Source organism: Pinus tabuliformis, chromosome 3_1 (assembly GCF_031772625.1).
Source record: "Pinus tabuliformis cultivar Carrire ecotype Pingquan chromosome 3_1, CPIR1, whole genome shotgun sequence".
Taxonomy (NCBI): domain Eukaryota; kingdom Viridiplantae; phylum Streptophyta; class Pinopsida; order Pinales; family Pinaceae; genus Pinus; species Pinus tabuliformis.
In genome coordinates this window covers 280,879,845-280,888,187 of record NC_142301.1, presented here as the reverse complement: position 1 = coordinate 280,888,187, position 8,343 = coordinate 280,879,845, and the positions used below count along the sequence as shown (strand labels likewise).

The window sequence follows — 8,343 nt, the reverse complement described above, 5'->3', positions numbered from 1 at the left end:
TGCATATTCTTGCTAACAGCATCTCGGACCATAAGCCCATAAAACTAGAGCTCCTAGCTCATCTTGATTTGGGACCTATCCCCTTTAGATTTAGCCCGCTCTGGATAAAGGAGCCAGACTTCATGCAAATTGTCAAGGATTGTTGGAATCAGCCTGTCAAAGGTTCGCCTTTCTATATCTGGGAAGAAAAGCTTAGAAGGGTAAAAGGAGCTCTCAAAAGATGGGTTAAAACTCTGTACAATCCGAATACAGAAAGAAAATCCATGAAAGCCTCGCTTGCCTCCCACCAAAAGTGTATGGAGAATGATACAATCACTAAGGAGTTATTAGATCAGGAATCTCATCTACAACAGTGCTTCCACAAGGCTTGCTTAGCTGAAGAAGAATATTGGAGATTAAAATCCCGCAATCTCTGGCTCAAAGCAGGGGATAGGAACACTGCATTTTTTCACAAACAAGCCTAGGCAAGGAAATGCTTCAACACTATCTCTAAGATTAAAGAGGATAATGACATTCATAAGGATTTTGAGTATATAAAGAAAGCAACCTTTTTACACTTTCAAAACTTGTATAGTGAAGACAAGGAACCGAATCAATATTCAGATCTGCTAGACGTTATACCTTCTGTAATCTCTCAGCGTACAAAGGAAACTCTTGAGGCCAAAGTTACTAAAGATGAAGTGAAAAAAACCCTCTTTGATATGGATCCAGACAAGGCCCCTGGGCCGGATGGCTTCTCTGCCAGATTTCTCCAAGCTTGCTGGCCGATTATAGAAAAGGATCTGCTCAAAATGGTGCAAAAGTCTCAGAACACTTAGAAAATAGGAGGCAGCACAAATTCTGCTTTCTTAGCCCTTATACCCAAGGAAAAAGGCGCCAACATCTTCAGTAGATTTCATCCGATTTCCCTATGTAACACTGGATACAAATTAATCACCAAAGTAATTGCAAACAGATTGAAGCTCATTCTTCCCAAAATAATCCCTGAGAACCAAGGAGGCTTCATCCAAGGAAGGCAGATCGTGGACAACTTCATTCTCGTCCAAGAGGCAATTCATTCAAGTCTTCTCCGAAAAGAACAAGGTATGGTAATTAAACTTGATTTAGCCAATGCATTTGATCGAGTAAATCATAGCTTTCTTTTAAATGTTATGAGAAAATTTGGTTTTGGAGAAAATTTCATTAAATGGATCTGGGCATGCATCTCGGAGCCATGGATCACCCCACTAGTGAATGGAAGAGCCACTGATTTTTTCAAAGCTTCGAGAGGACTTAGACAGGGGTGTCCTTTATCCCCTCTGCTTTTTGTCATCCAAGCTTCTGTCCTCAGCTTCCTGTTAGACAAAAAGATGCAAGATCAAGACATCAATGGATTGTGTATTGCAAGAGGGGTAAAAAACATAAACCACGCCTTGTTTGCGGATGACACTTTGTTACTGGGACCTGCCACTCTCTCCTCTGCATCAAAATTCAAAGCGGTTTTGGATGAATTCAGTAAGGCCTCAGGCAGCGCTGTAAATAAGAGCAAATGCCATATCTACAGCTGGAATACTACGCCCAGGTTGCTATCTGACATTTCTAGATGCTTGGGCTTCGCAGCCTCTTCCTCCTGGTCATCTTTCAAATATTTGGGTCTACCTGTATACCATAAGAGACCTACAAGCAAAGACTGGCTCCCACATCTGGAAAAATTTAAGTCAAAGATACAAGCTTGGGGCTACTCCTGGCTCAATACTGCTGGAAAAGCAGTTTTAATTAAATCAGTGCTTATCAATCATCCTTTATTCCAATTCACTGGGCTTCTTGCTCCGACAACCATCATAAAAAAATGGAAGAATATATTCTGAGGTTCTTCTGGAAGGGAGGAAAACAAAACGAAAATAAGATCCCTCTTATCAGTTGGGAAACCATTACCAAGCCACTGTGGGAGGGGGGCTTAAATTTTAAAAATCTCTGCCAGCAGAATGTGGCAATGGCAGCAAAGATCATATGGAAAATCATTGCAGCCAATCCTGGCTGGGCTCAAGTGGCTCTCTGGAAAAAATATTTCAGAGGACCCCGCACCAGATGTTTAGAAAATGTTATTCAAAGGCCTAACTCGACATTCCTGAAGCTGTACGCTAAAGCTGCCCCTCTAATTACAACACACTCCTATTGGATCCCAGGTAATGGCAAGAAGGTCAGCATTTGGACTGACAAAATCATGAATAAAGAATCAATTGAAAACAGAGCCTCAATTAGCACGCTGCGTTGCTGGATGGACAGAGAGGGACTGCGCATGCTGTGGGATATTTCTCTATGGAACAACGCTACTTGGGCAGGTTGGAAACGCATCGAGGTGCCGGATCAATTGACAAATGAATGGGCCACGTTACTTGATTGCTTGCATGGATTGGCGCCCACGCACATGAGGAAGAGAGACCTGAAAGGTTGGGGGCCGAACACCAGAGGTTACGCAGCCTCCCTGGGGTACGTCAAATTGAATGAGAGACCATATGTCCCCCCTAATCCAGCTCCATGGCGAGGTGTATGGCACACTCCTTCATGGCCCAAAATTGACTTCTTTGCCTGGCTTCTCTGCCACGGTAAAATCTTAACTTATGACATCTTACAGAGGAAAGGTTTCTACGGTCCCTCCATCTGCTCATTGTGCAGTGAAAATGCAGAGACATCGGTTCATTTGATTCTAGAGTGTAACTTCTCCAAGCAGGTATGGTCTTCCTTTATTCACAATTTGGAACCTAATATCATACTCCCTTGCACCATGGCGGATCTCTTCTCAAACTGGGCAACTAGATACCCTAGCCCAGCTCCTAAAAATCAGATCATTAAAACTGTGTGGGCAGTCCTCCCAAAGATTATAAGCTGGCAGATATGGCTAGAACGCAACAGAAGAATCTTCAGAAATACAAAGCAGAATCACAAGATTTTAGAAAAAAAAATCAAATGCCACATCAAGGAGTGCTTGACTGATATAAAAGATGACTCCAACCTCAGTCAACTGGACATCATTTTGGGATCGAGTTTAGGTCTTCAATTCCAACTAGCAGTCAGAAACACCCCTACCATTAAAGACTGGCAAATAAGGAAATCTGAAAGTGACTTTCAAGACTGGATCAAAAAGCAAGCAAGACACTCCCTCTTTTTTGACGGGGCAGCAAAGGGTAATCTGTAACACCCACTGTCTGGGTTGTCTTGACTTACTGCAACCATCGGACCATGAAGCTTGTCAATATTGCGAAGGACGCATAGCTTAAAGCCATAGACTTCGATGTTGGTACGTATTGCTAAGGATGCATAGCGTAAAGCCATAGACTTGGATGCTTTAAAAAGAGACTAATTCTTCTTGCGCCTTGGGCTCCCCTAAAGTGAATAACTATTGCACTTATCTCCTAAAGTGAGTAACTCTAGCACTTTCGAGCTTGTAGTTCATTCTCATTGCACACCTTCTGCCTCGAAACCCTCCATGCACCTTGAATGTGGCCTTCACTCTCATCTTGCTTTCTTTCTTGAAGGAAGTACTTACAAGGTAACCACTATCACTGAAGAGCTGTGAGGCTAAAGTTGTGACTGAAGAGCTTTCTTTTTGGTTTTAACCCCAAAAATCGGTCTTTATCCTATCAATATAAACTTCTACATCTTCTACTCTACTAATTGGGTAGGTTCTTGTAATACCCTTGTTTTGACCCTTGGAATATAATATGTGAAATCATGTATTATTCGAATTAGGTGGTTTATGTTATAGGATACAAGCCATGTGGGCTTTGTTAAAGGACCATATGTGTCAATAATGTAAATGCATTGTAAATATTCCTAGTGCGGAGGTCAAGGCCAAGGTCTGACTAGTGAATGTGTATGAGTCCCCATGATGGGCTAGGATTATGGTGTGGTTGTTATGTTTCCATCGTGTGCTTATGTTATGTAAAAGCATTCACAAAAAGGAAATATATCATAATATAATAAAAAAATGTTGCATAAGAAACAACAATAGTACTATGATACCACAAGACGGGAATCTAAAAAGGGGTGCATGGGTGATTTGACTTGACATCTATCTCTTGGGAAGTCAAACCTCCCTTGCCCATGCTCACCTACAAAAATTTCCCATAAAACATAGAATTGGATGTTTCCCATGCTTCTTGGGATCGGCATGAAAGGGCAACCTGTATCGATTGGTTAACCCGAATCCTTTGCATGTATGATCCGACGGGCCCTACTATTATTACTTAAGGCACTACACATTACCTTATTAATCGAAAAATGGAGGGTTGGGATTTGAGGTCCTTTAGCCATGGAACACGACACAATTGTGTATATAAAGTGGGGCCTCTCAAACACTAGCATGAAAGCTTTGTGCATCAACACCTGCTGGCTGGGATGCAAACGATCATACACAGCTAGATCAATAGGCGTTGTTTGGGAGCTTCTGGTGAACCTCGATATCCATACCATTCTAGACGCAAATAATTCGCCCCCGTATATTATAGGAATTAATAATCGAGAGGGGCAAAACTCATTTTCTAGATGATGGACGAGGAGAAACTCATTGAACGGCTTATTTCCCTTCCCTCGCTCGGAAACAGACTAGCATTGTGCCATATCTATTACGTATATAATTTAACAAATTTTGTTGTGTCTGTCTCGCAACTAGCTAGACGTGTAGCAAGCAAATTTATAAGAAAACGTTTTAGATAGGTAGGTATTCCCCCGGGCGATCGGAGAAGAGCGACTATGGGCTCTCTAAGAACTAATAAGAATAAGATGACCACGGATTGGTCTTATTTGTGATCCTATATCCCAATAGATTATGTTTTATGTTGGCTGGGGTGGGTATGAAAACAGGATCGATAGAGCTCTGTCACGATTGATTGATTTCGAGATTGGTGGCATTTTTCATGAAATTGGTGCTGGCTACTCCCACGATAAGACTGCTATCTACAGTTGAGGGATATATTCATCCAAATGTTTCACTAGAACTATTGGGCCACTGATAGCCAATCAGTAGATCAAAGTGTTTTTCGAATGTTCTATTTATAAAAATTGAATGTGGTTTCCGATGAAGTGAGGGAATGGGGCAGGGATACAAAAGTGGAGAAGGGAGATCAAAAGGTGTCGGATTCTCGAGTGTAGCTACAGTTATGCCAGTTCTAATGGCATATTGATAAATTCTACATATTTATGAGGTTTTGTTCGAAATATTTGTGCAACAACAAATATTCAATTTAAATTTAAATAACTCTGTAATTCTTTGCTATCTCTAACAACAAAAGTTCAATTTAAATTTAAGTGAACAAATTGATATGCTATTGAAAATGCATCCAAATATAATTAAATCAAATCAATAAGAGGAAGGGAATTACCACATATTAAATTAGATCCGTCAAAAGCATTCGAGCCTCTGCAATTCTTTTATATCTGAGAAAAAAATCAAACAATCTGCAATTCTTTTATACATGTGAGAAAAAATCAAACAACAAAAATTCGGAAACTAGATATTTAAATTTCAATATACTCGTAAGTATAGCGAGCATTAGCGCTATGCGCCACATCAGAATTTGTCTAAAGCACCACAGCATTAAAGAATTTAACTAATTTAAAGATAGGATTTAAAGAATTTACATAAGGCCCGAGGGTTCAAATCCAGCAAGGAGGAAAAGAACTTTGATAGCAGCAAAGCTACTATTCCTCCTCCATGGGCATGCGCTGCTGAAACCACAGATCTGCAAGAAAATGCTGAAGGTTAGTCCGCCTGTGAAGACTTAGATGCACCAGCGGATAAAGAACCAAAAGTGAGAGGAGCATTCGTAGAAATCACCTAAATCGAAGCAGATTGTTCCACTCACATTGAAAGAAAACAATGGTGAATGCAGACAAGCTGAGCAACAGCAAAAGCAGGAGGCAAGAGGACGCCAGAGTAGCTTAATGCGCTGAAGGAAGCACCTGCACTGCAAGGGTTCCAGATCCATCAAGGAGGAAAAGAACTTTGATAGCAGCAACGCTATTAAAACTCCTCCATGGGCCGACCATGCCGAAACCACAGAAATGCAAGAAAATGCTAAAGATGAGTCTGCCGGTCAAGACTTGATGCAGCAGCTGATAAAGAAATCAAAGGTAAGAGGAGCATTCGAAGAAATCACCTAAATTGAAGCAGATTGTTCCACTCGCATTCGAAGAAAACGACGGTGAAGGCAGACAACCTGAGCAGCAGCAAAAGCTTAATGCGCTGGATGTTTTCAGACATCAACGTGGATCATCTTTGGACGGCCTGGAGTTCCTCTGTCCGAACTACCAATGGCCGAGCAAAAATATAAAGGCAGATTTGCTTACCGGCGATCATAGATACTTTATACGGTTGATAACCATTGTAATTTGTTTATTGCAACCGATGCATTTGCAACGCTTCTTTGTTGCCGAATTCTTTTCATTTTCGTGTGCATTGCAGCATTTCCCCTAAAATTTAAATGGCCATTTCCGTCGTTACACCAGCAGTACTATAATGTAAAAAAATTACAAAAATAGTGAAGTGAAAATGGATGTCAAAGTATACCTCACGGAGCATTTAAATGGCCATTTCCGTGATTACACCAGCAATAGTGAAGTGAAAATGGATGTCAAAGTATACCTCACGGAGCTTCGAATTACAAACGAAAGAATAAGCCATGGCAAGCTCGATTTGCAGTGCGATGTTCTTATTATTAATTGAGGTTCAAACCATGGCTAGGGTCCGATCACAAGAACACCAACAGAAATTATCATTGTCATTCATTCAGCCACCTGCACTTCTCATAATTCACACTGCGGACGAAGGCATGGAACTAAACTCCATTGGATAAACAGAGCTTGGAGCCGAATGGACTGAACAGATTGAGTCGCCAATAACGCTCTTTGCTACATAGAAAAGATTTTCACCTCCGTTCATTGGGCAATGTTCCACGACTTCTCAATGTCCACTTGACCAAATTACACCGGTATATTTGTGACACGTGTCACTTACATTTAATTCAGAACGTCGCTGCACCGTTAGATTGGAATGCAGTTACAATTAAACGGCGATAAAAAAGGGTGTCAGAAAATGTGTCAGAAAATTTCAAAGCCTGTTTGTCATAACCCATGGATGAGTTCTTGTAATTGTGCATTAATCTTAATCAACTTATAGAAAACCTTCACCATCCACATCATTAAATTTGCATTCAGTTTCTTTTTTTTATACTCCAAATTTATTTATTATTTTAAATTAATGGTTTAATCATAATATAATTTGCTTTTAATTTTGATATTTAAATGGAATAAATTAGATTTATGTAAATCCCATAAAATCTATTAAATTCTTAAATATGTTTAATTAAAATAATTTTTTTTATAATTCAAAAATTGTTCTATTTTTAAAATTTTATAATATTTTAATTTTTTTATTATAATCTGAATGTCTGTTTTATTGAGGTTTTGTTGGTTTACTATTAAGATTGTTTGAGTGTTGGGTCATGTTTAGAGGTCTAATCATATGGTAGTTCGCCCCACCTAAAACGAAGGAGTTACACAAGGACAAAACATATTTTATCTTAAGCAGAGTGCTCTAACTGTATGCTAATTAGACCACCAATATAAAATGTCACTTTACCATTTCCTTCCATACGCTCTTATCAAATGTACCATTTTTCTATATAAAGGTTCTAACATTTGTCATTAGCTCTCTTGAAGCCACGTGATGATATTTGTGATATCTTTGTAGAGAAAATGAGGAAGTTTCCATTTCTTCTTAGCGTGGTAGCAAAATAATCTTCTGCAAAAATATTGCAAGTCAAATCTCATCTTAATTTTTTGGGTTTCCTTGGACTAGTGTAACAATACAGCCTAGTTTCAAGAGATGTTTGTGGTTGTGTAATGCTATTATATTGATAAAACAGGTAAGATCAGACACATAATGTACAAGTAAAAGATTACGAGCATAGATCTATCTTTATACCAGATCTTTTAATTAGTAGGAGTTTATACCTGACTTTTTAAGATGAATCGATCTATCTTTATACCAGATCTTTTAACTAGTGGGAACCTATTATACCTGACTTTTTAAGATGAATCCATGCTCTTTTGCGCATTTTATAAGTTTTTGATCATAATCCCACCTAGAAATCTAGCCTTTCATTAAATTTGTATTCCATTTTGTTTTTTAAATAATACTCCAGATTTATTATTATTTTAAAATAATGGGCTAATCATTACAAGTTGGGTGTGCATCATAATCTGTGTTTTATTATTATTTTAAAATAATGGGTTAATCATTACAAGGTGGCCCGTGCATCATAATTTGTGTTTAATTTTGACATTTAAATGCTAAAAATTATA

General features: G+C 39.0%; 1 long non-coding RNA gene across 1 annotated transcript; it reads right to left on the bottom strand.

The window, feature by feature from the left end:
- Positions 1 to 5,356: 5,356 nt before the first annotated feature.
- LOC149186885 (uncharacterized) lies at positions 5,357 to 5,897 on the bottom strand. Its single transcript, XR_016256161.1, has 3 exons — positions 5,816 to 5,897; positions 5,620 to 5,720; positions 5,357 to 5,415 (listed from the first exon to the last, which is right to left on the bottom strand). It is a non-coding gene; the product is annotated as an uncharacterized LOC149186885 (long non-coding RNA).
- Positions 5,898 to 8,343: the final 2,446 nt, after the last annotated feature.